The sequence below is a fragment of the Coptis chinensis genome, chromosome 9, assembly GCF_015680905.1.
Source record: "Coptis chinensis isolate HL-2020 chromosome 9, ASM1568090v1, whole genome shotgun sequence".
NCBI classification, from domain to species: domain Eukaryota; kingdom Viridiplantae; phylum Streptophyta; class Magnoliopsida; order Ranunculales; family Ranunculaceae; genus Coptis; species Coptis chinensis.
Window position 1 is genome coordinate 67,630,072 of NC_141464.1, and position 19,721 is coordinate 67,649,792.

Sequence of the window (19,721 nt, forward strand, 5' to 3'; positions counted from 1 at the left end):
ACCGCGACCTTACAAATTTTGTCGAGATGGGAATTTTACTGCCTGGTGAAAGGTAGAGACTACTGCGCCCATGCTGTGGAGCCAATCTCTTCCTAGGATTGCATTGTACGGGGACTTGCAATTCATCAGGAGGAATTCAATGTCAATAGACTTGTCCATGAGCGTGGACCGGTAGAGACTCTTCCTCTTCGGAGTTGTTGCGGTTCCGTCAAACCCAATGATTGAGTACTTTTCGTAGTAATTAAATTTTTCTCGACAAATGCATGTTCTTGTAGCAACCTGCAAAAATGACGCTGACAGAGCTTCCAGTATCTATCATGATGCGCTGAACTCGCCATAATCCAACGAAAGCTGAGATGACGACAGCATCATAATGAGGATGATGGACGCCAATTAGATCTCTATCACTAAAACATAGGGGACCAAGCTCATTGTTTTACGAACGAATTCCTTCAACAAAATCAATGTTATTGACGTGATAAAATTCCCGTAAGAAACCAAACTTTGCTCGTTGTTCACACTTTTGCCTTGTTCGTGAAACATCATTGATTTTGGCATGACCAGCTAGTATGACATTGTGGCTAGTCATTGCTACATTTTGTTTCACCGTTTTTGAAAGCACAAACTCATCTAATTTTCCCTTGTCGACTAGCCTCTGTATTTTTCCCTTGAGGGATCTGCACTCTCCTGTTTCATGGCCGAAATCATTGTGGAAGTGACACCAAAGATTTTTGTCACGTGTAGACTTAGTGTTTTCAGGCAAGGGTAGTGGTGGGAAAAGTAAGTTGCGTCCCTTGATCTTTTCATATATCACATTGTACTTGGCATTTAATGGCGTGAGCTTCATTTCCTCACTGACCGTGTTAACCTTGTTGTATTCTCACTTCATTGTGGTCCTTCCGATATGTTTTGCTTCTATTTGCCTTTACCTTCGCTTTGAGTCTTTACTCCTAAGTCTTTGTCTCTTGAGGCTTTTGATCTAACATCTTCCTCCACGCAATGAACCGCCTTGTTCGTGCAAACAAATCGGATTTTGATTGTGGGGGTCCCGCATAAGGGAGTTGTAAATTCCGCTTTTATCGAAATGGACTCCTTCCTTGAATGCATGAATAATCATTACGCCGGGGACATCGGTGACCTCTGCTTGCACTTGGCGGAAACGAATTACTTAACTTTGCCAATGCTTCATCCTTTTGTTGCTTCGTGTTGAGCAAGATGTTGACATCCTTAGGGCGGTCCAATTATGCTTAAACCGATCGTGAACCCGGGTTTGCTAATTCCTGAAATGACGCGATAGATTGAGTCGCAAGCTTGGAAAAGCCAACGTAGAGCTTCTCCTTTTAACGACGGAAAAAGTTTGCACGAAGAGGGGGTCATCTTTGCCATAGAATTACCCCCGCTTTTAAACTCCATAACATGATCGTTTGGGTCTCCTCCCCTTCGCTTGACGTAGGAAGGTCCGGTTGTTTGAATCCTTTTCGATGCTCGCGATTTTGTATTTTTAGAGAAAATCTCCCGGCGACATCTTCATTTACTGCAAAGGTCTTTCCATCGTGCTTCCAAAGACACCCATATTAGTCATTGTTTTCTTGATGATGTCTTTGATTTGTTGTTCCGCGAATGGTGCACCCGCGGCTTCTAGACTTACGACTTGAGGAGTAACTTCACTACGCTGCATCTCACGGTGTTGTCGCCCATTGTTGTTTTGCTTCTATATTTGGCCGTTCCTTGGGCTCAGCGAGACTGTCCGATAAAACGGGCTAGGCTGTCGAACCGGGACCCATTTCTTTGGTGTGGCCATATTCTGGGCTGACCGCCGTTAACTCCGTCAGATCGGTTTGCTGCATTCAAGCCATATCTAAGGTCATGCTGCAATTGCCTCTCGAGGTCCCGATCTTGGCGCCCAAAGATTTCGCCTTATGGTGGATGTTGTCCACCTTTCGATACGCTATGATCAACATTCAATGATCTTGTCATGTTATGACCACTTATACGCCTAGTGTTGTTGGTATTTCGAGATCTGGATCGTCTTCTTGAATGGGATGAATGTCCGCTTGACCTTGGGTGACGCGATGCTCGTGGACGCTTTTCAATGGACCGGGATGTACCGTAATTAAATTGTAGTCGGTTGGATACACTCCGATTTTCACCGGATCTCGGGAGCTCTTGCCGTGTGGAAGATGCAAAGATCGGCGTCCCTTTGTACTTGCTTCCCTTTGTCTAGTTGCTTCTGCAAGTAGTTGCTATGCTCCTTCTCTCTTCTGAACCTCTGACGCAGTACTTCTAACGGCATGTCTTCATCTCCTATCTTCATGTTATCCGGATCTACTTCGCTTTGCATTTGTAACGCCTAGATCTTGAAGGTGAAGTCTTGGAGCCCGAGATGTCGGACGCCTAGATCCGGGTTGTCGGGCACCGAGTTGAAAAGGCTGATCTTGCAGATCTGTTACAGCCAGTTGTTCTATCACCTCCTGATTGATTAGTATTTCCGGATTTTCGTCTTGTTGTTGTTGTTGTGTTCTTGCATTCTTGTTCGCCTGAGACCTTGTAGTTTTTGCCATTAATGGTGCTTGGAAGAAGGAACGTGGAAGAGGGCCCGTCAATAAGGACCACGGACGGCGCCAATTATGTTTGGGTAATGACTCACACAAACACACCAATGATCTCGTTTGAGAGGTTGATAGAGAGTGAAAGAGACTGTACCACCAATGGCTGCCTACGTATCCAAACTGTTCTCTGGAATCAAGTCTCAAAAATGCACGTAGTTCTTTGTTTGAAATGATTGTTGGGTATTTATAGGAATCTCATTGCTAAAAAATACCCCTTTCTTATTTGATTTGACGAGATATTTCCCTCTTTGTATAAAATCTTTCCAAAAGCTTCATATGGACAAAATCCCTTGACATATCTCCAGACCTGCTATATATAACTTGGGTGTCATATTAGTAGGCAGTGTCATTGCTCCAATAGAGGGCATGCCCGAATACCACATTAGTAGACAAGCGGGACTGCCACAGTAGCGGGTAAGCAAGCCCGTCTCATTAGTGGGCGGCTCTTATAGTGGTACCCCATGATGGTCGTTCGTAGGGGTACAAGTACAGTGGTACATACAGCTACTAAGGAAACATAAGTGGAAAAATAAACTGAATTAAAGAAGGCAAAAGTGAGTTACAGGACAGAGTAACAATCGTTGAGGAAATGCAGGGATTTGGTTATGAAATGGAGATGAATACGTATTTTTTTTGTAATGGGGCTATTTTGTAAGAGGAGACTTATTGAGGATGCTGTGGAGTTGTATGAGTACAAGATGGGTAGTGCAGATAAGCCTCCCGTTCAGGACGGCATTTTCCTCTTCGCGAAAGGTCGTTATGTGGAGTAAAGAGTTGAGCATGCAGTTGTTTTCTAGAGTTGTGGAGACTTTCACTAATGGCGAAAATAGCTTGACAACGCCTATTCTTGACATGGTTGTTAAGTCACCGATCGAAGTTAACAGATTGAAGGAATGTGGTACGATCCTTAAGGCCATGGAAAAAGGTGGATTTGTACCTACCAGTGAAGTTTACAATAAAATTATCTTTCATCTTGGTAGTGTTGATAGAGGTGAAGATGTTCTAATGATAAGTGAGATGAAAGCTTCTGGGAACTGCCCCGATTCCAAGACATGGACTTCTTTGATTCATGGGCAATGCTTAGCTGGTAATGCCAAAAGCGCGTCATATTCCGTCCGAACAATGGTAGAAGAGGTTGGGGTCACAGATGCTGGTCATGCTTTTGAAGAAGTGTTGAAGGGGTTTTGCCGGAAGAGGAAAGCCACAGATGCATACAACTTTCTTTCCGAGATGGTTGGTCAACACCAATTACGACCTTGCCATTTAGCATACAAAATGTTGATTCAGAGCTTATTGGTTCAGGGAGGTTTCAATGAAGCACTGAGTCTTCTTGGATTGATGAAGGGTCATGGTTTCCCACCTGTTCTTGAACCGTTTATCGATCGTATCTCCAAGTCTGGGACTGGGGATGATGTTATCAGTTTTCTGAAAGCAGTGACGGATAGGAAGTTTCCACCTACTACTGTAGTTGTCCTTATGATTGAAGCGTTTTTGAAGGCTGGGAGGCATAACGAGGCACATAATTGCTTTTCAAAGTCTCCAAGTTATATCCGTAACCATGCTGATGTGTTGAATCTCTTTGTTGCCCATAAACCTGTAGGTGCCAGTCCTACTGCTGTGGTAGCTTAGGCGTGATGGGATGCTGACTTCAATAAGTTCCATTACTGGAATCGTTAAAATAAGAACCACAAATCCACAATCAGAATATCCATCACTAATTATTCCAACTTTAGGCAGTTTGACATTAAAATAAGACAGGTGTAACATTGATTGCGGTGTACAAAGAGGTGGAAATGAAATGATGAATTTGCAGCTGGCTATCAATTTAGGAAACGAGATCTATTGAATCAGAATTAACAGGAACTAGAGGAAGTAAGAAGTCTGATTTACAGAGGATTGGTGTTCGGACTTCAGACTTCTGATAGGGCATGAGCAGGGGATCAATTTTTAAGAAGATCGAAGAGTTGGTACCTTTATGTTATTAGTTATTACACATCCAATCATGTAAATGGAATGAGTAGTATTCATTTGTAGAGGCCCCAACGATAAAGAAGGGGGGGGGTGGGGGTTTCTTGTGGTGTCGACCTATGTGTTATGACGCCTCGGATTTTGAGAGGATGACTTTACGACACTTTTTCTTTGCACATATAGGGGCACATGTATGTGCTGCTAGAACGTGTTGACTGAACCCATCGAAGAGGTGAATAACGACTTGCAGTGAGGCATGGTTATAGCTATCACAACACAACACAACACAACAATATGTGTGTTATTGGACTTACCACAAACTGATTTCTATATATAACCCTAATCACATTCACTATTTAATCTTAAACCTTTCTATGCATACACCACCATTAACCATAACATTTCAACACTTCAGAAAATCATTATAAATCTTGATCGAACCCTGCAACCTGTTGCCATTTAGGTCCTCCAATGACCATATAAGATTTCTAGTTTTCTTCTCTTTAATGGCTGCAAAGAAGAAGGAATTGCATTTATTCTCATATTTCATCCAGTCACACTCTGATCTTTGCTTAATGTCTTCTTGCTCTATCTCAATGAGTCTAACTAGCTTAACCCTACTTTCTTTTTCTTTGTTACCTAGAATAGAGTCTAGGGGGCTAGTTTGCAAACTTCTTTGAATATGTTTCAACTCCTCTCTAGCTACTTCCACCCTTTTCTGGAAATCTAAAAAATGAATTCTTGCCCATCCTTTAAGTTTAGCTTTGACTAACTTCATTTTCTTAGTGAAGAGATACAACTGATTCCCATACACCTCTGAATTCCAGCAATCTTGAACAGTTTGTAAAAAATCAGGATGCATGGTCCAAAAACTACAAAACTTGAAAGGTGTCTTTTAACCATATTAAAAATACTAATGACCATAGGAGAGTGGTCAGAAAGGCCTTGAGTATGAAATTCAACAATAGAGTTGCTGAATTGGGTGAGCCAAAAAGAATTCACTAGACCCTATCTATCTTTGACCATTTTCTTATGTCATCACTACAATTGGTCCATGTGAAAAAGGCTGCTAGTATATTTCAGGTATACTAAACCAGTGTGAGCAACTTGCAAAAGGTGTAGTTTCCTTGGATAGAATAGGTTCTCCTCCAATACTCTCATGAGAGAACAACACATTATTAAAAGGGTTAACTAGTATTACACCCCCACCCACTAGATGGGAAATTAGGGTCTCCCCCCTAAACACACAGTCAACTTGGATTGACTATTAATTTTCAAGTCAAGCAACTGAAAATGACACAAATGCCCTCATTGTTTTCAACAAGAAAATTAAATAATGTTCAATTTTCAATGACCATTACTTGGATTAACCGTTACTTAGGTGGGGGTAGTTGTGTCATTTTTAGTTATTTGACCTAAAAGCTAACAATCAAACCAAATTGATCGTGTGTTTGGGGAGAGACCCTAATGTCCCATTTGGGGGAGAGGGGAGGATCCTAATTAGGTCATCTAGTGTGTGTGTGTGTGTGAGTGTGTGTGTGTGTGTGTGGGGTAATACTAGATAACCCTTGCTAAAATCCCAACTACTTTCCATGCATCTGTCATAGTTGAGTGTATGTTCGTGATGTCTTGCATAACAATAATCTCTCACTCCTATTAATTAGATGCATAAACTACAGTAATCATAAAACTAGTACCATTATGTAAAGTAGTAACCTTATGATAATATGGGATTTAAAATATTCTTGTGAACAGTAGTATGAGATGCTTGAACAGTAGAGAAAGAGGTGAAAAACAGTAGATAAATACTCTCTAAATCATGTGAGATAAAAGGGAGTAGTCGTGTTTGCCAAACTCTAGTTGTACATTACTCGGATACGAATCTAGATTGCAAATATGCTTCACTAATAAGAGTCAAAACAGTAGATAGGAGATAAAAACAGTGAATTTAAAGAATGAATAAAGGAATTAGAAGGGATTTAATCCACCACGCGATTCGATTAACTATTAGTTAATATCAAATCGCTTATATTGATCCCTAGTGAAAACCAAGTCCTCTCGGATCAAGGTTTCACTAGCAAGAGAGTGTAGCCCCACCACAAATCTCTTTGGTGGTTGCTCTATACTCTAGTTCTCCGTTATGAGCTCTATCTCTAGTTACTCATAACAAAAAACTTAAAGTTCTTAATTGCAAAATAATAATTACTAATGATTAATCATCCTCACATGGCTTCATAAACTTTCTCTAATGGAGGTTTAGCCTAGTCTCATAGGAATCATGCTAATTAAACAATCATAATAAGACATAATATAAAGAACAATTATTGAAATTAAACTAAAGCTTTTTATTGATGGGAAATAATGGAGGCTACAATGCTAAACCTAATTATAAACTAAAGAAACATAAACCTAAATTAAACTAAGAGTTTGCTAGAAGAGCTAAGGAAGAAGAGGAGGAGAGAAAGTGTTTAGTCTTAACCCTTTTTATATAGGAGAGGGTTAAGGTTATATTTTCGTGCATGGGCCAAAAAGGGGGACTTTGAGCCTCTAAAGTGAGCCCAAAGTCCATTAGGTTAAGTCTTAAAAGGGCCACAGCTGCTGGAAATTACTTCCGTACTCTTTTCATCCACTTTTATAGCTTTGATTAGGGCAAGGCCGGGTCCATTTGAAAGCTGATTCTGAGCTGGTCATTTTAACATAAAGTAGGCCTAATTCCAAGGCTCGAGTCCAAAGATACGACCTATTGAAGTTCTGTTAATTTTTCTATCTTTTTTTTACCCAGATTGACTTTGACTTCCTAGCTTTGACTGGGCTTGAAAAAGGCTTTTCTCCATAATTCTTGGGCTTTAAATGTATAACTTCCTTAGCAATCATTTTGACTCATTTTCCATGCAAAAGTGGTGCTTTTAGTCACCTAATCAACTTCAAGTCCTGAAATGCAAAAAAACACATAAACAATACTAACTCTCATTTATTATAAATATAATTGGCCTAAGTAGAGTACTATTAAGGGATTTAAAATATACTTTTAGGTGCTTATCACACCACCCCCAAACAGTATTTTGCTTGTCCTCAAGCAAAGATGAGAAATAAAAACAGATAAATGGCCCTAAATGTGGTCCTAACTAATCTCATTTCATAGAGTGCGATTGCATTGACCATATGCAACACGGTCTTAAACCACTAAGAATTCCCTAGTGGACGAGTTGTAGCCTTGTGAGAGTTTTCTAGAGAAGGTACTCACAAACTTCATTTATACTACAATGACTAAGAGATAAAAATAAAATTTTCTAATTTAATCTCAGATATCTATACATCTCAATAACAATATAATAAGAACAATGCTTTTGAAACCTAAGCTAATACATGCATAATAATCAAATCATCTAAAAATATACATGCATACTATGAACTATGTTATGAAATGCAATGAAAGATCCGTTTCTGAAACTTTTGGAATAGCATTCTTAAGTAGGTTCTCACAACTAGTCAAGACAAAAATACTCTGATTTTTCCACTCAAGTTAGCTCACTCCAGTGTGTAGTGGGCACATATTTCCTCACAATCTCAATGATGTCCAAAGGAGCTGAGGTCGATTAATCACATCTACCACTTACTATCACACCAAATTAATCATATTTGAGTTAGAGGTCTTTATTAGGTGATACGGGGCTGAGGTGATGATTTAAGAAGAAACAGAATGGATATTCAAATAAACAAGTCTGAGATAATAGGGTCTTCAATTATATATAACTAGAGAAAACCTTGTTCTTATTTTGCTTCTATACTTACTTAGTTTCCATCCTTAGCCTTTTATTTTGGCTTTTTGACTTTTTTTATTCTATTTTTGGAGTTTTTGTTTTATTTTTATTTTATTTTATTTTCTTTAGATGGAAACTTCTTTTCTTTTTCTTTTCTGAAGCAACTAACTAATTTTTGGTTATCTAGAGGTCTTTCTCTTTATTCACTTTACTCATCCTATTCTCAGACTCATTCAAAGATGGGTAAACTTATTTTTACTTTTATTGTTTAAAAGATGGGTAAAGGATTTATGGTTGCGAAAAAGGCTAATGAAAGGTTTAGTGGGCGACTAGCGGATAATTACTTATAGGTATGAATTTTTAGTTATATCGATCCAAAGATGGCCTAAATTCTCGCTTAGGATATGGTATGGTGATCAAGCAAGTGGATGTGTGATTTGTCTATACTCATATTATATGTCTCCTTTGTGTCATCACTCAGATACTCACTCATATGAAACTTTTAGGCTAGAATCTCACAAGATATGTAAAATTAAGTAGTCTAGCCTAGGTCTCAGAAAAATACTGTTAAGTACACTCATACATGCTCATGCAAGATGTTAATGAAAAGATGCAATGACTATTACCTACGTATTAACCTAAGTTTCTAATAACTACGCTTAATTATATTGCTACTTGAGATTTCTAGACTAATATCATCATGGAAAAGGAAATAATACCATTATCCTAAGTGCATAGTATAAACTATTTTTATGCTTTTTCTTTTTTTTTATACGATAATTAATACGTAATATACAACCTAATATGTGCTTAAACATTTACATTGTGTTTCTATACCACCCCCAAACAGAATCATGCTTTGTCCCCAAAGTATGGAATGAAAATAAAGGATAGAGAGTACCATAGAAACATGTTTGTAAATGGAAGTACCTATAAAAGAAAGTTAAACGATACAAAATATAATGAATTGAATTGCAGATGCAACACCTATATGAGTTCCATCCCTAATGGAGATAACGGTAAATAAAAAGTCGCTTGGGATATAAGCGGACTCTAACAGAAAAATTAATAAATATTACCATATATAGTTTTTTCTAATCATGCATTCTACTCCGTTTGCTCCTCACTTGTGAAATGAGGTTCTTTTAAATCTTGCATATCTATGACTACTTTCCAAGCTTTCATCCTGTTTTCATCTACCCTAGCCAACCTATTTAGTGCAATTTGGTCAGACGGGGTACATGGGGCTACTAGGTGAGGTTGTAGGCGCCAGCCAGGCCAAACCATAGCACGTAAAGAACGGGCTATAGCATTGGTCGTGCGCATTGTATCAACCTTAACCCAATCAGTGAAAATGTATAGAATTCAGGAAAAAAGAATCGCATTATGCGGCAAACCATAACATGCATAAGAAGGTACTCATGCCTCATTGTATGGGCTCGTGCTAAAAAAGACACTATGGTCTTGGGAATATCAAAATGCATACGCCCCTCAACTAAAGCAAGGAAGACGTGACAAGTGGCACTATTCATAGTTGAAACACACCATTCCCCTAATATATTTAGCATAATGAAAAACATTGTAGAGCCTATGTTAAGTGATAGGCTTTTAAGTGCTACGTTATGTTGGCCTTGGTATTCTAAACGAAAAATGCCCGCCCCATAAGTCTCTTGGAAGTATGCATAGTTATAATAGAATGCATTATCTGACATGTAATCCCATGTGTCTTGGCTAGGAGGCATAGAAAGTCCTAGTGCCAATGCTAACAAATACTTACTTAAATCCATTATTTCATTGTTTATGGAGACAAAGAACATTTGTTCTCCATCTTGGTTATTAAAAATTTTACAATTATCATAGAAATAAGCAGTAAGTTGATGTGAATAAGTATCATATGGATATACCAATAGAGGGTGCCAACCTAATTGATTAATCATGTCATCAAATAAAAAGCCATACGTGTCACTATCAAGCAAGTCATAAAAAGACTGTTCCGGTATAATTTTTGGAATAGACATAGCAAACAAGTAATGAATTAAAGTGCTGGAAGTTAGAAAAGTGGAACCTGGAAATCCGAGCTACTATGTAGCGGTGAGGGCGTGTGCGTGCTTGGAATAACCCTTGGGTGGGCGCGGTGCGCAATCAATAATGCTGATACCAATTTAATATGATGAGCGCGGTGCACACTAATTTTGCTCTTGTGTGAGGTGTGTGCGCGCTCTGAGATGTAGTGATATGTTTAGGGTTTTGAGTTATGAAACTACATGCTTAGAGATTGATTTTAAAGTGTTTGGTTGCTAAGTCTAAGGCCGAATTGTTACTAAAATAAAAGATGTGAAAAAAAAAATAAATAAAAAAAATAAAAAAAATAGAATAGTTTCCTACACAAGAATTCTATTTCAGTTTTTGGAATTTTTATATATTATTAGCCTATGAAATTCCCAATTAATTAAACAAAGCCCATGGGTTGCATAGAATGGGTTTCTATATTAGATTAGCTTTTGAAATTTCATGAAACTTTGAAATTCCTTTAAAGATCAGGTACCTAATTACATTGTAGTCCCAATTAATTAAACAAAGCCCAAGGGTTGTTATATTTTGGCTCAAAACTTATATAAATGTGATTAAGGCATGCAATTTCATACGTTAACATATATTAAAATATACCACCCCCAAACAATTTGATAGGGGGGTTCATGACATTGATCAATTATATTTCCTAAACATGCTGAATATCAACATAAAAACTATATGGTAAAATAAAAATATGTGATTAATCATGTATTAAATATAATAATACGTGCATAGATGAATAATCACATAAACAAATAAATACTAACTACTTAACTAAAAATGAAATTAACCAATAACTAAACTAAAGTACGAAAACAAATACGGAATCTAAATAGTAATTACAAAACAAGAATAAATTCTAATCAAATTCATCACAACAATTTAAATATAAAGAAGTTATCCATGAGAAGAAGATGGTCCAGAACCATCAGCAGGACGACGATGACGACGCTCACATCTAGAGTTAGATGAAGAAGGTGAACCTCCTGGCTGGGGCAAACGGCTCAAGACCTCGGCCTGAAAAGCTGCCTACGCCTCTTCCATGTTCTCTAAAGTGTTACACATGTCAACGTGGTTGCCGCCTATGGTTCGAAAGTTATGCTCTAGTCTGCGTTGATCACGTTGAATGGAACCCTGATGCTTTTGTATCATCTCACAGAGCATAGAAAGGATTCGCTGATGATCGTAAAGCGTACGCATCCCGCTATGGAGTAGTGAAAAACGTGCATAATTAGAAGAAGCACAGTCTATAGCGTTCTTAGCAAAACAAACAGGATATTCATCTTCATCCTCATTCTGATCTATCCCATCAGCTCTCTCTTCAGGCAATGTCCAATTCCTTTGGGACACACTCGCTATATGCCTTTGCATTTGAGTGAATCTTAAGATGAGTCATATGTGACTCAGGCTCGCAACCCCAAAATAACATAATCTTAGTAATTAAAATAGGGAGGGGTGCAGTAGTAAGGCCTACAGCCATAAGCTCATCACGCAGAAAATCAATGAGGCAAAAACCATACCTCCTGTTCTGCAAAACCCAAAGAACGTGCAAGAAAGACAAGCTGATGTCACTCGGCTTCAAAGTGCTATAGACGTTCTTGCCTAGCCACTGCATCACAACTAGTTGGTTAATCCTCAACGACTGCTGCCTGGCACAGTGGGAGCGGTCATTGTATCGACCCTCAAGCAGTGTCTCCAGCATCAACTGATGCACTCCATCAAACTGAGATTGTTGTAAGGTCAGGGTGACCTGTTTCGCTGGTATCCCAGTGATGGTAGCAAGCAAATCATGAGTCACATCCTGGTGAACTCCGTCCAAACCACAAACATTCTCCCTGAAGGAAGTATCCTTTCATTCCTATAAAACTTCAACACCAAATCCTCATGGTAGTACTCCTCAGTAGAGTACCACATTCTATCCCACCCTCTAGCACGCATCTCTGTACCGTAGAATGGCTGGAATATCTCCATGTTAAATGCGAATTCCGGTAAGATTTTTACTGATCGGGCCATTTTATGGATGAAATTTGAATACGGGTAGGGGTTTAAGTAGGGGATGATGGTGGGAAGGTACTGTAAAAATTTGGAGAAGGTCTGGTTCGATGGAGGCGCGGTGTGTGCTTGGATTCAATTCTGAGTAGGCGCGATGCGCACTGGGATCGATTTAGGTCAGGTTTTATTTCGTTTGAGAAGATGAAGAAGTTGGGCCGGTGTTGGACTTTAAATGGGATGGTCGGTGGGGTGTAAATATTGTGGGTTGGGTGGAAAAATGATTTTTGGCCCAAGCCCAAATCTTTTCTAAAATACCGACCTTGTCCTGCTGCCTCGTAAACTTAAAACTAAAATTCCTGGTCCATTTGCGGTCTGATTTTAGTAAATGAGCTATGAAAATGATGAGCATGAAAAATGATATCAAATGATCTAGGAAAAACACAAATCTAACCGTGGGTGACATATGAAATGGTGGAAGAACGCCTCGAAATGTGTAAATGGCATAAGTTATGAGGGCGATTGAAAATCTCAAAAACTAGATTGTGTAACACGAATCTATACGACCTAAAGCAACATAAACAAATATAGGGAATTGAGAGAACAAGGTGGGGTGATTACCCACCCCCAAACAAAATTTTAGAATAGGATGGAAATTTTTTGTTGTGGTGAAAAAGAAGGTCTTTTAAAGTCAGATACCCTAAACTTTCTAATTTATCGAATATTTATGGGTTTTATATTTTCTAATTTTTATTAAATTGATTTTTGAAAAATAAAATAATAAAGCAAGTACAAATGTAAATCACTCAATAGAGAAACACTACTCAAAGAAACGAGAAAAAGTGTATGAAAGGAATGTGTGAATTACATGAACATGGACTAAGGATCCGGCACTTACAACCACACACTCCAAAATGAGGGCCCAATTACCTTAATAGAGTACTCCCAAAATATGGAGTTAATATAGGAAATACATCAATCATAAAGGGTCAGTCCTCATAAATAGGGTATTGTAGAAGGGTTTCTTCTACAGCGGGCGAACGTAATTCGTGAAAATATTTTAAGCGTTAGGCATTTACTTGAAAGGTACTGTTGTCTTTGGGATTTACCAAAGTAATTACTCCTTGAGGAGTGACATCAGTAACTAGAAAAGGTCCTCACCAGCGTGTTTTTAATTTTCCATGAAAAATATGCAAACGTGAGTTATATAACAAAACTTTTTGACCAAGGTCAAACTCTTTACGCAAAATATGTTTATCATGAATACGTTTCATGTTAGCATTATAATCCTTCGCTAAATCGTAAGAATCGCTACGGATTTCTTCAAACTCATTTAATTGTAATTTGCACTTGTCACCAGCGGCATTAATGTTGAAATTTAAACTTTTAATAGCCCACAGGGCACGGTATTCCAACTCAACAGGCAAGTGACAAGGTTTACCAAAAACTAAGTGATAAGGAGACATACTAATAGGTGATTTAAAAGCCGTTTTATATGCCCATAAAGCATCTGTTAGGCGTCTAGAGCAGTCTTTCCTATCAGGATTAACTGTCGTTTCTAAAATCTTTTTAATTTCTCTATTGGACACCTCTACTTGACCACTAGTTTGAGGATGATACAGAGTCGCCACCTTATGGGTAACTCCATATTTCTTGACTAAAGCTTCAATAGCTCTATTACAGAAATGTTTTCCTCCATCACTTATGATGGCCTTAGGTACGCCAAAATGTGAGAAGATATACTCCTTCATAAACAATACTACAATTCTATGATCATTATTACGACAAGCCATGGGTTCAATCCATTTAGAAACGTAGTCTACAGCTACAAGAATATAAATGAAACCATGCGAAACAGGAAATGGGCCCATGAAATCAATACCCCAGACATCAAATATCTCTACTATAAGAATCGAATTTAAGGGCATCATATTACGTTGAGTAATATGCCCAAGTTGTTGACATCTAATACACGTTTTACAGTGTGCATGGGCATCTTGAAAAAGGGTCGGCCAATAAAAACCGCATTGAAGAACTTTGGCGGCAGTTTTCCTTCCACTAAAATGACCCCGCATGATTGTTCATGACAAAAGGATATATAAGACTTCATTGTGCTCCCACTGGGGGATACAACAATGAATTATCTGATCCGCACAATACTTAAAAAGGTAGGGTTCATCCCAGTAGTAAAATTTAACTTTGGCCAAAAATCTCTTGCGTTCATTTATGGTCCATTTATCAGGAATGATCTCGGACACTAAAAAATTAACAATGTCTGCATACCAAGGTGCAGAAAAAAAATGCATATAGATGCTCTTCCGAAAAAGAGTCAGATATCGATTCGGAATTACTGTCATCCTCATTAGTTAACCTAGATAAGTGATCTGTAACTACATTTTCAGCTCTTTTTTAAGGTAAATTCAGTTAGGAGAAGAATCCAACGGATTAATCTCTGTTTAGCATCCTTCTTCGTGAGAAGGTACCTATGCGCGGCATGGTTTATATAGACGATGGTCGTGGAACCAACCAAGTAGGGACGGAACTTATCTAAGGCATAGGCAATGGCTAGGAATTCCTTTTCAGTGATAGTGTAATTACGTTGAGCATCATTTAAGGTTTTACTAGCATAAAAAATAATAGTAGACTTATTATCTAATAACTTCTGTCCTAGCACAGCACCAACAGCATAATCACTAACATCACACATAAGTTCAAAAGGTTTAGACCAGTCTGGTGGTTGTATGATAGGTGCAGAGGTTAAAGCGGCTTTCAAAGTTTCAAAAGACTATTTACAGTCATGATTAAAATAAAAAAAAAAATGGCATATTTTAAAAGCAATTGTGTTAAAGGCTTAGCTATTTTTGAATTTTTTTTTTATGAAACGTCTATAGAAACATGTATGGCCTAGAAAGGCTCTAATGTCACGGACAATACGTGGTATAGGCAGAGACGATATTTTATCTATTTTAGCTTTATCTACTTCTACTCTATTTTTAGAAATTATATGGCCTAAAACTATATGGCTATGCGTTCAAGCATTTGGCCGACAAAGGGTAAAGGAAAGTGATCCTTACGTGTCATAGCATTAAGCTTCCTATAATCGATACAAATCCGCCACGTTATAGGAATTCAGGTGGAAACTAACTCTCCATCGGTATTATGAATGACTGTAACACCGGATTTTTTAGAGACTACATGAAGTGGGATCACCCATTCACTATCTGAAATGGGGTATATAATGCCAGCATCTCCTAATCTCAAAACTTCCGCTCTAACTACCCTTTTCATGGCAGGGTTCAAATGACGTTGTGGCTCACGGGAGGTTTTCACATTATCCTCCAAATGTATGCGATGTTTGCATACGCTAGGGTCAATACCCTTAATATCGTCTAAAGACCAACCAATCGCAGAACGATGTTCACGAATAACCCTAATCAAATTTGCCTCTTCAGTAGCAGATAACTGAGATGAGATAATAATCAGATGAGTGCCATCCGGATCTAAATGAATATACTTTAGCTAAGCAAGAAGAGGTTTAAGTTTAGGGGTGGGAGGAGTGGGAATGAGGGAATCATAAGGGTTTTCCTCCTCTAAAACGCAGATTTGATCAGGAATGAGTTCTTCAAACTCAGGAGCTATATCATGGATAGGAGTAGATTCTAAGAGGTCATGTACTTTGTGAATGTAAGAATCATCAGTACTGTCAAAGGAAAGAAATTGGTGCATCTGATTATCTTGAAAAGTTTTATTAAAATAATCTTGAGCGAGACTCTCTATCATGCTAATTTCGCCATCTATAGTCATGTCTAGTGTCTGTTACATCATTTTAAAAATATTTACCTCAACAGCAAGATTTCTAAAGAAAATGGACATCGAACCATCGCGGCAATTAATGAGGGCATTGGCAGTTGCCAAGAAAGGACACCCTAAGATGATAGGAACAAAGTCGTGAGCGACTTCTGTTTCTAGAATGACAAAATCGGCTGGATAATAGAAGTCTTGGACTTTAACAAGAATATCTTTAACTACGCCCTTAGGATACTTAATCGAACAATTGGCTAACTACAAAGTCATTTTAGTCGATTTTAGATCGTGTATTAGTTGTTTATAAAGGTAAAACAGGAGTAAGTTAACACTCGCCCCTAGATCTAGAAGAGCAGTTGTTGTGAAAGTATCGCCTAAGGTGCATTATACAGTGGGACGATCGGGTCCTTGTACTTAACGATTCTGTTATGTTCAGATAAAGAGAGAAATTGTTCTGTTAAGAATGTTTCTTTAGGTATGTTTGTTTTCCTCTTTGTGGTGCACAAATCTTTAAGAAACTTAGCATGTGTTGGAAGACGTTTTATGGCTTCGAGGAAAGGTAGGTTTATAGTTAAATTTTTAAAAACTTTTCTAATTTTGTCAAAATTATCGTCCTTCTTTAGCATAGCTAGTCTCTGGAGAAACGACGATTTCTCTCTATATTTAGCATAAGGGTTAATATTAGTATTGCCCTTTTCTTTAAGTGTTGTCAGTTTCCCCTTAGGTTGAGGTTTAATTGGTACTTCTACCGTGGTAGAATCTTCAATTTCAACTATGGTATCTAGTAAGTTTTCTTTATCTTGTTGTGGGGAATCCTCAGGCATTATTACTTTGTTGTCAACCACTTTCGCTGAACGGAGAGTAGTTACGACCTTTAGTTCTCCTTGTATTATATTTTCATTACTAGAACTACCATTTAATTCAAAGGCTGTGTTTGTTGATTTTGGATTAGGTACGGGTTGACCTGGAAACACGCCTTTTTGTTATGGTTTTTCTTGGGCTAACTGTTGGATAAATTGTTGGATTGCTAGTAATATCTCTTGTTGAGCTTGCATGTATGTATCGAATCTATCAGTTTGGGAAGGTTGCGTTGCCACGGGTTGAGTAGCAGGAACTATCTCACATTGATTATTAACAGGTGGATTTTGATAGTTGTTATTTACCGGGACTAAACTTCTATTATTATTATTCTAGTTACCTTGCCCTTGTCCTTGCCTAGGTCGTTGATATTGATTGTAGTTGTTGGTGGACCTAACATTTTGATTATTAAAACCTGGAGGTGCTCCTTGTTGTTGATTATTACGCCAACTAAAATTAGGATTTTGTCTCCAAGGTGCGTTAGGTATATAATTAAAAGCACAGCCATCTTCTGGCTGTGATTGTGGTTGTTCATAAGCAAGAGGACAATAATGATCGGAATGCTCAAGACTATAACAGAAATTACAGCGAAAAGAGTTTATATTCATGACGGGAGTTGGTTTCTCTTCTTGTATATTAACAGAAAGGGCATCTACCTTATGAGTGAGGGATTCAATTAAAGTTTTTAGTTCAGGATCTTGTTTAATCTTAAACATACTGACAGCTTTAGCTGTAGAAAAAGGAATGGAGCGGGAGTAATCGTTGCCTCCCCAGTTATTGCTTTTCTTGGATTGATTATCTAAAAAATTATAAGCATCTGTGGCTCCTTTACCTAGTAAATTACCTCCATTCACGATATCTAAAGTCTTTTTATGATGTTGGGATATGCCTTTGAAGAAGGCACGAACTAGTGTGTCTTTACCAAGATTATGATGTGGACATTCTACTAGAAGATCAGTGAAACGATTCCAAACCTCATAAAAGGATTCTTGAGGCTTTTAGCGAAAGAAATGAATATTTTGTAGTATCTCATAAGTATTCTATGGCGGGTAAAATTGTTCCATAAATAATTCTACTAGTTTCTCCTATGTATCGATAGAGTTCGACTTTTGTGCTGTTAGCCAACCAGCCGCTTTGTCAACTAGGGTGGAATGAATGGAATTGAGAGAGAGAGAGAGAGAGAGAGAGAGAGAGAGTGGAATGGAATGGAGAAATGCTCAAGGTGAAAAGGACTACAAGATTTTTAAGTATTTGATATACTCCAGGACTTAAAATATGAAAATTTCGTGAAAATTTCATATTTCCCTCCCTCCCCCCCCCCCCCCAAATCTCAAATTGGAGAAGCTAGAACAAAATTAAACATAAAACATGATCAAAATCAACAAAAAAAGATCCCAAATACACTAGATTGCATTTCTAAAGAGTTACAACTAATTTCATATAAACAACAAAGAAAATAGTGTAAAGAATTCAAAATCATGAATTAAACAAATAAAATAACCTAATAAATGCACTAACATAATCTTCACACAAGAAAATGAGTACCGAATTTGTTTTTTTGTTCGCTCGAGTTGGTTTCAAAAGTTCAGATATCTCGAGATATTTCGGGAGAAGAGAACGAATGTAATAGAGAGAGAGAGAGAGAGAGTGAAATGGAATGGTGAAAAGCTTAATATAGTGAAATGCTCAAGGTGAAAAGGACTACGAGATTTTTAAGTATTTGATATACTCTAGGACTTAAAATATGAAAATTTAAGATTTTCCTCCCCAAAAATCTTGGAGAAGCTAGAACAAAATTAAACATAAAACATGATCAAAATCAACAAAAAAAGATCCAAAATACACTAGATTGCATTTCTAAAGAGTTACAACTAATTTCATATAAACAACAAAGAAAATAGTGTAAAGAATTCAAAATCATGAATTAAACAAATAAAATAACCTAATACATGCACTAACATAATCTTAACACAAGAAAGGGAGTACCGAATTTGGTTTTTTGTTTGCTGGAGTTGGTTTCGAAAGTTCAGATATCTCGAGATATTTCGTGACAAGTGAATGAATGGAATTGGGAGAGAGAGAGAGAGAGAGAGAGAGAGAGAGAGAGAATGAATGGAATGGAATGGTGAAAAGCTTAATATAATGAAATGCTCAAGGTGAAAAGGACTATGAGATTTTTAAGTATTTGATATACTCCAGGACTTCAAATATGAAAATTTCATATTCCCAAAAATCTCATATTGGAGAAGCTAGAACAAAATTAAACCTCAAAATCAACAAAAACAAATCCAAAATACATTAGATTGCATTTCTAAAGAGTTACAACTAATTTCATATAAACAACAAAGAAAATAGTGTAAAGAATTCAAAATCATGAATTAAACAAATAAAATAACCTAATAAATGCACTAACATATCTTAACACAAGAAAGGGAGTACCGAATTTGGTTTTTTGTTCGCTGGAGATTTTTAAGTATTTGATATACTCCAAGACTTTAAATATGAAAATTTTGTATTCCCATCTCATATTGGAGAAGCTAGAACAAAATTAAGCATAAAATATGATCAAAATCAACAAAAAAAAATCCAAAATACACTAGATTGCATTTCTAAAGAGTTACAACTAATTTCATATAAACAACAAAGAAAATAGTGTAAA

At 37.5% G+C, this 19,721-nt stretch overlaps 1 pseudogene; it reads left to right on the plus strand.

The window, feature by feature from the left end:
• The first annotated feature begins 287 nt into the window (after positions 1–287).
• Positions 288–4,592, plus strand: LOC147477548 (pentatricopeptide repeat-containing protein At3g02490, mitochondrial pseudogene; annotated as a pseudogene).
• Positions 4,593–19,721: the final 15,129 nt, after the last annotated feature.